Source organism: Pseudorasbora parva, chromosome 2 (genome assembly GCF_024679245.1).
Source record: "Pseudorasbora parva isolate DD20220531a chromosome 2, ASM2467924v1, whole genome shotgun sequence".
Taxonomy (NCBI): Eukaryota; Metazoa; Chordata; class Actinopteri; order Cypriniformes; family Gobionidae; genus Pseudorasbora; species Pseudorasbora parva.
Window position 1 is genome coordinate 57,418,264 of NC_090173.1, and position 12,367 is coordinate 57,430,630.

Genomic DNA, 12,367 nt, shown 5'->3' on the forward strand with positions numbered 1-12,367 from the left:
TCTTATCAGCTCTTCAAGCTTGACTTCTGGGAAGAATCTCTGCAATTGCTTAGGTTTAATGATTTTGTGCACTTTCGCAATTTCATCCAAGCCATAACAGAGTAGCTCATGTGCCCTTTCTTTATCCTCATCAGTCTTAACTCTGACTCTAAGAAGGTATCGCTTGGTTTTCACCTTGATGGCCATTCCAGCAACTCCATGCACTATCAGAGTGACATCTTCGCTCCTTAACCTCAACCTTTCTGCAGCCCTGTGGGTTATATAGTTGGTATGTGATGCATGGTCTACTAAAGTATCAATCTTCTGCCCCGCATTTGCTGTAACTTCCATGAGCATCATGATAACCGGTAGTTCTGTCAGAAAGACTCGGGAGAATAAATACTGTGACAATAATCCATTTATTAACAACCCAGCAAGCAATAAAGTACTTTGTCATAGGCCCCGTCCGTAGCTCGCAATCAGAGGGTATGGACTCTGCATATCCTGCCTGAAGACGAAGGCAGAGGCTGACCTGAATGTGATTGGATAGATAGAAGTTGAAGTGACGTAACAATTAAGTCTTCCCGGCAGAACTTATGGTAAAGCTTTCATTTCTAGTACTCCGCTTTTCTTTAAAAGTCCGACCTGGGTTTTTCCAGTGCAAGACACTGTTGCGGCTTTGTTGGTGAAGGCACTCCTGCATCGCTCAGCCAGCTCTGGGGAAAGTTCTGCCAAAAACTCCTCTTGCTCTGCTGTTAGCACATTCACCTTCCTACAGTCATTTAGAGACCCTTATTCACTGCCATTCATAGATTCTCTTTTTGGACAGAGGAAATAATGATGATCAGAGGCATTTTCTTTCTTATAGTCTCTATTTTTACACAAGAATGTCTCTCTGCAGTCAGCATTACTCTAATGATGTCCAAGGCACTTCCTGCATGCTCCAGTCTTTCTCAGAGCAGCTTTCTTTTCAGCTAACTTTAACTCCTTAAACTTTTTACAGAAGAGGATCTTGTCTTTATGACTTTCAGCTCCACACAAAGAGCATCCACCATCAGAATTTTTCTTTGTGGTTCTTGTAGATGCATACCTTCTTTCAAACCTATTTTCCGATTTATCTTGCCTTTCTACCTTATCTGTGATTCTGAGCTGTTCGAGTTTCTCAAGGACTTCTTCCTGTTTCCTTAAAAACTTCAACAGGAAGTCAAAGTGATTCTCTGGAGTTACACCATTATCAGGGTCAATCATGTAGATAAGCCAGTCTCTTTTTACAAATTCAGGCAGCTTGCTCTCAATAGACTTGATTACAAGAGGGTTCTTGATTGCACCAGTGTTCCCAAGGTCTGTCAGGTCAGATAGAGCTTTTTCAACAGTCTGGATCAGGTCTATCACTTTTCTGGGTTGATTGCCCTTTACAGCAGGAATTCGTTCAAGTTCTTCAATAATTTCCATGGCGATTGTTACTTTGTTGCCAAATCGATTTTCCAGCACTCTAAACACATCCTCAGCACTGCTATAACTTGACAGCCTCAGGTCCTTAGTCATTCTATCATCCAAACTGTCCAGGAGCTGGATTTTCTTGACCTCTACTGATCCAGTTGGTTCTCCTTGTTTCTGCAAACTTTCCAAATCCTTCTTCCAACGGAAGAAATCTCTCTTGAAACCACTACATTTAGGCAAACTAGTTGGTTTTATTCTCACAACTGGCATTATTGGCATAGTTTGGAGAGCTGTGCTTGAGCCTATAGGACTTGCAAATTGAGACCTTCTTTCAGCATTACGTGCAATAATAAACTCACTGTTTCTTGAAATAAGTCTATTATGTTGTACTTTTAACTGCTTTACTCTGCTCTCAAAATCCTTTTTCTCTGATGTAGGAATCCATCGCTCCCAGCTGGATAGAGTTTTGACTGCTTTACTCACAAGCTTTTCCAAGTGAATTAGATGAACTTCATATGCTTCACAATTGACCCCAGCAACCGGTATTGAATCAGAATGGTCACAAGCTCTCTCAGCTTCATGGACTGCACCAGTTAATTCTTCTTGGCCATACCTCTGCCACAGAATAATTTGGACAATTTTTCGCACCGCTTCAAGCTTTGTTTCACAATCACTAACAGTCTTCTCAATATCTGCTACCTGGTGCATTTCAAGCTCCACTTTCTCATCACTCTTTGCTTTAGCTTCCAGCTCTACCAGGAATCCCATCTTTTAGTCATCATTTGCATTATAAAGTGCTCTTGCAAAAGAAGAGAATTTCTGGAATTCCTTTCTGAGTTCTGATTCAATCATTTGGCTTGAGTCTGGACTGAGGAAATTGGCTTGCTTTGTAAGACACATCTTTGCAGTGGTTCTCTCTCTCTTAAGTTGGTCCACTGTTTTCCCCAAAGTCTCTTCTGCCATCTTACTTTCAAGTCAAATGATAGCTCTTAAACAGGTCAGTTAATTTACTGATTACTTGTGTTGACAAAGTTGATTCTTGTCCTTTGCACCATCAGAAGCCTTTTATCTTCTTTGGTTATTAAGTGTCAAGTTATCAGGGATTTTCAGCCTCAATTTATGCCCAAACTTGAAAAAGGCTTCAATCAACTTCAGAGTGTGCATGGATTAACTCAAAACAACTGAATCTTCATCACTGAAGCAATTTATTGAAGATAAAACAGCAATATCTTGATCTAGTTTTGCTTGTTTTCAGTGCTTATTTCAGATGTTTAGCTTAATAACCAGTAGTTTCTCAAAGTTGATGAACACATTGTGGCTTTTCCCAGCAGTCCTTGAATAAACTCAACATGTAGTTTACTCCAAACTTCCTTACCAACTTGGGTAAGAGAGGCACATCCACCTTGCAAACAAAGATCCCTCTATATGCTGGTAATCACAGACACACCTGGTTCTATGTGACATCACCGTTTCAATGGCCAATCAGCTTCCTTGTTTCTTCCAGGTTGCACTGTGCTCACAACCAATAGCATCCATTCATTCGGATCTCACATTCAAACTCATTGTATCTGATAGGCTTACTTCATTTGACAATGATGATCATTTTGAAATTTCAAGTTTAACTTAACAGTCACGATAGTCAATGATAAAAATAATGAGCTCGGTCATTGTTCCGGCCGCGATAATTCCCATTTGCATGCTTGTTTGTTTTCCATGTCTCTCTCGCTGACGGAGCGCGCGCCTTGTCCGTTTGGGGAGATGTTTAATCTCGACACGCAGACTGGGTGCGGCGTAATGAGACGTCATGCTCGGCCAGATTCGTCTGGAACTCGTGCTTCTTATGTTGCGGAGCCGCACGCATATTTAAAAAATATTTGATGTACACACCGCCAAGCGACGGTCTTATGCACTTCGCGTTGACGTTATTTTTGCCACGCGCACCCTTGCGCTCGTGTGGACGCGTCAAGTTACAAGGCAAACCTACACTGAAGTTGGCAGTTTGATAAATGCAAGTTAATTCTTCAGTTCAATCTTTGTGTGGTAAGAAGGCACATGAGTTCCTCTAGCGATAGCAATAAACAATACTTTTTTTTCCAAATAAATGAAAAGAATGTCATCAATTTCTTCTCTCTTGCTGTATCAAAATCTCACCCAGTTTTCCTCAGAGATGGTCAAGTTCAGTTTGTGCATGAATACATGAAATACATTTTTTATTTATTTTTTATTCTATATCCTAAATTGTGGATAACTAAGCTATATATAATATACTAAAGTACATTTCTGGAGTGTTAATGATTAAAAGAAAAAAAACAAGAATCGTGCAGAACCAAACACTGTGACCCTAAAACAGTGATATTCACTGAACCGTGGGTTTTGTGAACTGTGCCGCCCCTAATATGCACCTAAAACACAATCATCTGTTGCAGTTTTCATCCATTTTATTTAATATTTTTGGTTTTTATTCAAGTGCATTTTTGTTAAAACACTGAGCTTTTGTGTTTTTGCTTTTATTGTTTTTGGTTGTTTTGTTCATTTATTGTGAATATTTAAAATGTTTCCGTGTTCAGTGTTAAATAGTCTTTAGAAATAAAAGTTTATTGATCTTTGAAAAGGTGTACCTGCACTAATAATGCCATAATCACTATTTTAGATGAAAATGGTCTCAGAATGACAATATTATATTGTTTATCGCAATAATTTCTTAGTCAATTTATCGTCCAGCAAAATTTGTTATTGTGACAGGCCTACTAATAACACAATATGAACAGCCATCAGCAGGGACACTAATAAGATAATTTGACTACTACATGCAAAAAAAAAAAAAAAAAAAAACCTGAGGAAGAAGAGTCGAGGTACTAGCCAGGTTGTGATTGATCCCCGGATTCCAGAATCAAATCGCGGAAGAATGGCTAGCAGAACACGTAAGGAGAAAGGTGGATGGGAAAAAGTTAGAGAAAAGAGGGCCAAGTACAGTGTAGTACATAGTACACCACAGTACAGTGTCTGTTGTGCACGGCTAGGGGCGAATGGCCGGATGATGGGCCTATTTGGGATAAAGTCCAGGGCTGTTTTTTAGCCCCAGTCCGTCGCATATAACTAAAAAATTGCCTCATGCAATTAACAAATGAGGCATATAATGTACCTTATGAAAGTGCAAAATTGTGTCCACTGCATCACTTGGACTTATTTTGGAAGGCTGTGGGTGGCAAGAGCTGGAAAAGCAACAGCATAGAAGCAAGGTCACTGTCCCAGTCTATCAGAAGGAAAAACAAGGCATTAATGTCTAATAGGAAAAGATAAAACTAGCTAACTAATTTGTCGCCATATATATAATCTGTGTGTGTTAAGTATAACAAGGTTGTTAAGTATAACAACAAAAAACAAAAATAGAGCGATACCAAAAAGAATATGCCCAATAAGGGTCCACATAGTTACGATGTTAGCCCAGGACATTTTACAACACAGTAGGCTACAGTTAGGGGATTATGACTAAATCCGTGATAAGGTTTTATCCATATACATATCCAAGTCCTTCATCACATACAGTATCAACATCAGTACGCTATACTTATTGTATTTCGGCCACACCACAAGGTGTCACTGTGGCCTCAACGCTTCACTTTCGCCTACTCTGAGCTCGATTGCTATCTCTGAGGTAAACCCCGCCCTCCTCATTACCCTACGCACAAATAAATGTAGGAAGAAATAAATGCTCTTCTATGTATATTTATTTATACATTTTTATTTATGTATTTATGTATTTTTAATATTGGCAGCTTTGACATTCCATCACTGTCACTTGAAGAAAGCGATACGGTATCCGTGAGGGAAGATGGTGTTGAATGATCTAAAGAAGAAAACTCTTTAAAAAGAGAGCATTTGATTGACTTAACTTGTAGCTTTGTCCATTTTAGTTTACACATTTTCAGTAACCTTTATGCGGAGTTCATAGTAGTTGGACATTTTGACCCATGCTTGTGATAATAGAATTGATCTAAGAATAAAAATGTATTTAATGAAGGAAAATGTCAAAAGTGTTTCAAATATTGTGTCTTATGGATCATCTTTTAAATATGTAAATGTATGCAACAATTTATTTTTCAGATGTTTATACTTGTCGAATTTATGGCAACAAAGACTGTCAACGTTATGGTTGTGGTCATGGTTTGTCTCTTGGTGGCCGAACTATAAAAGCGATGAACATGTAAACAAAGCAATCAAAAAATGTGAAGAGCCAGGAGCAGACTGGAGAAAGTATGACGTTCAAGTCCTCTCAAGATCTGGTAAAGATCTGCTTTCGAAAAAACTCGGGGGGGAAACACTCAGTTTCAGTCAATCTCATGTCAATCTTGAGTGCCTATCGAGTAATATTGCATCCTTAATATCTCCGAAAAGTCTTTAGTTTATTATATTTATAAAATAAATATAGGCTGTACCGAGTCTTTCCGGAAAAAAACGAGCGGCTGGAGACGTATCGTGTGGGCGGAGCTTAAGAATGACGAGCGCACAGAGCGGTGACGTCCTCAAGCTTGGAGAAGAAAACGCTACTCTAATAAACCATGGCTATCAATCAGATTCAACTAATACAGATATGATCCAGAATCAGATCCGGAGGCTGAAATAAATTGAACAGGAGAAACAGCAACAGCAGGACGTCCGTCTCTGTGGTATGTACTGTATTTAGTGGCCTGTCAACATTTGTGTGTTTACTCGCATTTTATGAGGACATGATTTGGTTTATGGACTATTGTATGCGACTAAACCTTAGCAGTAGCAAGCAAAACGGTTTTGCGCGTCAAACTAGTGTAACGTTATACAGAGAACAACAATGGAGTAACCGTTAGCGCATTTGAATGACGAAGCACGCTTTGTGAGAACGCTAGGTTTATGTTTGGGTGGTTTTACAATAAACAAACTGACACCTATAGTGGTCAGCTAAATAAATGTATTTAAACACACACCATAGATCGCATGCTCCATTGATAAATTAACTAACGATAAACACGATCGTGTTGTTTACTGATGTTTACTTACGCGACGATAGCCAACAACATAGACATTTGAAGCAGTTTTACTCACCTCCAAAGCAGGACCGAACCTTTATCGCTGGGACCACTCCGTCAAAAACACACTTCTTTGGTAACATTGTGATTTCCTGAAGTCCTGACAGCAGTGACAGTGGAGATCCACTTTTGCGACACGACTGAAGCGTGATGTTGTGGCTCTTTCCGTCATTTCTGCGTTCAAATCGGTCCTTGACGGTGCAGATCCACTTGTCCGTGCAACACTTATGTCGTGCCGAGCTCCCCTTTATTCCTATTCCTAACGTGCCCGCATAGCATTCCGGGATTTTTCGCTTGCATTAGAGAAAATGCTGCATGTCAAAAAAGCTTACCAAATCCCATCTTTATGCAAATGAATCTGTTGAACGAGACGCGACAATCCAATAGGAGTAGAGCACATGGAGCCTGGGGGACATCCTTCACACTTATATAGAGGTCCTACTACAAAAAAAACGTTAGTTCCGAGTAGCGCAAATGGAAGAGAAACTAATTGTTGCGGTTGCAGGATTTCCTAATCTTTATGACCCCTCTTTGTTGTCCTATAGGAACAACGAACAACAGTTCTGCCTGGAGGAAGGTGGCAGAGTTGGTTGGTGTACCTAGTGGGTTTTATGAGTTTGCACTGTGTAAAATACAATGTTAATTCAACAGTTGAGTTGTAATATAATGGTAATCTGCAGACCCCTGTTCTGATGAGGATACTAATAACAACTCAGGACAGATCTGACAATTGCACTGCAAAAAATGCTCTTCTTACTTTACTTTTTTTTCCTTCTTGTTTTCAGTGGGGGGGGGGGGGGGGATTCAAACTTCAAATTCAAAGTTTTTCATAAGTTTAAAGGGTCATGAAACCCCCCTGCTGCAGCTGTTTTTTCACACCTTCGATTTGAAAAGGTTTGTTAAAAGGGGAGTGGTCGACTGTGAAAAGGTGGGATGGTATTGTGTGGAAAGAGGGAATGGTTTGCCTAAATAAGGGAGTGTCAGTGGGTGCATTAAGATTAGTGATACCAACAGCAGCAGTTACAGCGGTTCTGAGACATGTTCTTGGTTCACGTTGGCATAGTTTAGGCTACCACAGTGCGATTAAATGAGGGATGAGTACAGCCAATGAGAGAGCTATGAGTGGCGTGCAGCAGAGATCGCAAATCATTCAGCTCTTCAAACCAGCATAATTCAGTGAGAAATGAAAATAAATGTTATTCTGCATGACAAAATATTTTGCAAACGTGATAAAACTATATTTGTCCAAATATGCACGCTGTTTGGCAAGATGAACAAAGCGCCGACGTGATAAGAGAACGTGAACCACCCACGACAGAGATGTGTAATTATAGATCCGGGGTAAAAGCGAAGGGGTTTGAGGCTAGTCTCGACCGCGCATCTGAAGCACAGAGCGACGCGCGCTGGGGTGCCGTGACGATCCGTGCTGCACTCGGGAGCTAAATCTATATTTGTCCAAATATGCACACTGTTTCACTAAGAGCCCGAACCCATGCGGTTTAGTGCATGGCTGTGACCACAAATAAAACGGAGAGGACGTGGCTTTTGTTCATTAGCCTACAGATCGGTTATTTTGCACTCCTGACATAAATTAGATAGTCAACGCTTGCAGGTTCGGCGTGCGATTCCTCAAGTTAATTTTACTTTACCGAGCCTTTGTAGCAAAGGGTTCCACAGACGGAGCCGGCAGCTCGCTCGGCGCCCTTTACGTTACTTCATATCAGCACAACGCCTAGCTTTCCTCCGTGACTTTTCCGCACGCTGCTTCCAAAACTTCCCCACCATATCTCTACAATAATGATGGAAGACGAGCCTGACAGAAGTGAATGGCTCATGCATATTAACTAAATTATCTTACTACAGCGCAGGGATTGGACTGAATGAGCTTTATGTCATGAATATTTATCGAGAATCGCTTGGAGCGGTCGACGTCAGCATGTGCCCAGCAGCCCATACTTGGGCCGAAAAGCCCGCGCCGACGTCAGCATTTGTGACGTTGCTCCGACTAAGCTTTTCAAACCGGAAGACAGAAATCGCTCTGAAAAATGCAAAAATAACTATTTTCACATATGAATACCATTAATGAGTACCCTTAGTGTTTTCAATGATGTGCAGCCTATACATATCTGTTTACATCTCAAAAAAAGTGTTTTGGGGTTTCATGACCGTTTAAGATAAATAATCTGAAACAAGATAATCGTTTTTCTTACCCCATTGGCAGATAATTTTGCTTGTTTTGAATTTTACTTTCAAGAAAACAAGAAAAAATATCATGTAATTTTACTTATCTAGTAAATGCATTTTGATTGAATAATTTTTAGCTATTTAGACTAGAAACAAGACAAAAATTCTAAGTAAGAAGAGCATCTTTGCTCTTGTGCATATCAATATGTAGCTTAAAGCAAGATGAAACGAGTGATCTCTGTAGTTTTAGAGACTTGTCCTCCAACTGGAAAAAATGCTGGTTAGAGATCTTGGGGTTAATGTTGGATTCCTCCTTAAAGTTTGATGAACAGAAACTCTGCTGAAATAAGATTATTTATTTAAAAAAAATTGTGTTAGATGCTGATCCATGCTTTTGGGTTCTCAATACTTGACTACTGACACTCACTCTAGATTGGCGTCTCCCAAACATCTTTGAGTCGGCTGCAAGTAGTACAAAATGGTGGAAGACCTTGAAGGACCAGTACACCATGGAAAAGAGGAAAGAGAGGAAGAGGAGTGGACTGGGGCATCATCAGCTCGGCCATGGAAATATATGGCCGTGATGGGGTTCCTGGCCCCATTTCTGGAGGGCAGGCCAACCACCTCCAACCTGCCCTGCCAAGCTACCTCTGCCACACTCCCCCCATTTACACCCATCCTATTTATTCACTCTCCCCCCCAGGTACATCTACCCCCCCCCACCCCCCACCTACACTCACCCCATCAGCTGCACCCACCCCCACAGCTGCACCTAACCCCCACTCACCCCATCAGCTACAACGGCTTTTTTTTAAGCCTATTGCCCGCATTACGGCGTATGACCCTAGCCAAGAGGGCTGAGGTGAAATTTAGGATTTATAGTTTGGTATTTGAGGGAAGGGAGTACATTTCTCTAAAATATTATTTATTGTAATGTTTGTGTTGCATTATAAGTATTTATGTTCCTGTTTGAGATGATTTGTTTATTTTGTTCATTAAGTGCAATAAATAATTTAGTTTTTTTAATGGTGTATGTGGTGTGGCAAGCAGCGGGGCGAGGGACCGCGAGAGCGGGCCGGTGACTAGTGGTAATGAGTACCAGCTGCGTGACACACCGGTCTCGTCTCGTGGCCATGTGACGGGAGCATAAAAGGAGGAGCGACGGCAACGGAAGACGAGAGAGGACCAGGCCTGGATTTTATGTTGAGTTTTGTTTAAGTTTTATTATGTTTGTGTGGGCAGTCGTCCCTGAGGGGCTGCCCATGTTATATTTTGTGGGTATTTGCGGTTTTACTTTCGGTTTCGTTTATTTATTTTGAGTTTTTTGAAACGTTCGCCGGTTCCCGCCTCCTTCCTTCCCATCTAAGAACTGTATTACACTGGTGCCGAAACCCGGGAGGAAGGAGGGACATGCTGTCGAAGGGCCCTCGCTACTGAGGGGGATCGTGGTGCTGAGGAGGTCGAGCAGCGCGGATGAATGAGGACCGCGAGGGCTGCCTGAGGTGATGGTGCTGGAGCGAGGAAGGTGGGACAGAGACCTCGCTACCGTGCCCCTCAAGAGTCTCTGTGGAACATGAGTGGGCATTTCTAAATTTGTGGGTGTTTTCAAACTGATGTGTGTTTATAAATCACGCAATGAAAACAGTGTGGTGTTGTGTGTGGGGTTTAGGGGTGGCATTGGGTAAAAGGCCACCCCTAAACCCCACACACTGTGACGTAGGCAAATCAGATAACACCATTGAAAACATCCCTCTGTTTATGGCCACACCCTAGTGTGGTGGCAAACTAGTGTTTGCAATCCTTATGTCTGGGGTAGAGCATGCTACTGCAGCAATATATGAACCTCGTGACAATCTGATGTCTTGAGTGCCTTTGGGTCTTTGTTCCATCAATTTGTGTGTTGATCAGTTACTTGTTTCTCTATCTGTTGAGTAGCACTAAATTTATGGGACTCACTAGCTGTGTCCAGATGGCGTTCATGATGAAGCTCCGCTGTGTGAATCGTCCGGTTTGGTAGTTCCGCAAAAAACTTTGTTTCAAGAACTGCAATCCGTTGTGAAAGTCTGTGGCAGTTTGTGCAGCAAGTAGATTCTTGAACTAGAAGAGGCATTTTCTTATCCTTTTGAAAGTAGGCAGCTGTGTTTTCCCTTCCGGAATGTAAGCTGATGGCAGTGAGAGGCTGGTCAGATGAAATGTTCGCTTTTTTGCAGTTTTGTCCCTAGAGAGACAGATGTCCACCCAACATAGCTTTACAAAATCCAGTGGGGAAAAACGAATAATTGTATTTTCTTTACTCCAGACTAGTACTACAACATTCCTTTTAAGTCAGTAAAGTGGTTAAAGCCAAATTATTGGACAAACTAGATTTGGGCTAAACCCAGAATATTTACAATTTCTGGCTCCGCCCCTGACAGATACATTAGTTTAAAGGAAAATCATTTTCAAATTTTTTTTTTTTTTTTTTTTGACAAATAACCGTAATGACTGATGATTAGCAACTAAGGCCACTATATGATGATGACAACTGTATCATCAACAGCAAACCGACATCATCTGTCATCATCAATTTTCTCTTACTGTTCTCCCCAAAACAAATAGTTACAGCAGCAAGATAAAAGGTCAAGGGTCAAGAGTCCAACCAAAGCAAACACTGATCAACATAATGGTGACTTCAAATTAAACCATTATTTTCAATAAAATATCAACATCTAAACCTCTGTTAATTCTCAAAAAGACATTCTGTAGACATCTGACAGAAATAAAGTGCATCTGGTTAGTAACGTGTGAAGCTGGTAATGCTGTTTGTGTAGTTGTTTAATCCTCTGCTGAGATCTTCAGAGATTTAATGTCTTTTATCTTCAGTTGATTTCATCTAAGGCTGTGGCTAAAGTCAGTTGTAGTTCTTGTGTTTCTCTTTCCTTTAGTGATTCTGATCGTTATCATCAGGTGTTCATCACTAATGGTAAATCATCACTTAAATGATGTTTTTATCAAACAAGGTTCGGGAGGAGCATGATCAGATAATTGACACAGGTGGAGACCAACAAATGAGGTGTATATTTATGCAGCCTTCTTACCTCCATTTTGTTGACAGTTAACAGCATCCCTCCACCACCCCTTCTCCACATTTTGCTCTTTTTTTCTTCTTTTTTTTTAGTTCTAAATATTACACTTACATACTCTGGGTTGGGCCAAATTCCGAGCTTGAATCCCTCCCCCCGGACAGCACGGCAAATACGTAATTAAATTTACTTCTAATTATATGTATGTGTGAACTCATGAATTAATCTCTTAATTATCTCATTAACTTTAACACTGCTTCAGTGTTATTTTAACTCTCAGTGGAGTGGGACCAAATACACTCTGAGCAGTGTTGATTTAACACTGTGGATTTTGCTGTGTATGTGTAACGAGGGGGTAACAAGCACCACTTTAATTTACAGCTGCAGATGATGTAGTTAACCTGTAGTGCTTATCAACAAGGCACACACATTTTTTTAATAGTGATTAATAATGATGTGCTCCATTTATTGGGCCTTTGGTATGAGGAGCTATCCTAACAAAGATTTGTGGTAATACCAGACTCTACATTGACTAATAATAATTATTTCAGAACAACACAGAATAAATCAAGGTTAACATTTATATTTGCCAGGCAGAATACCAAATAAAAAGATTTAGAAAGAATACATGGTACACAA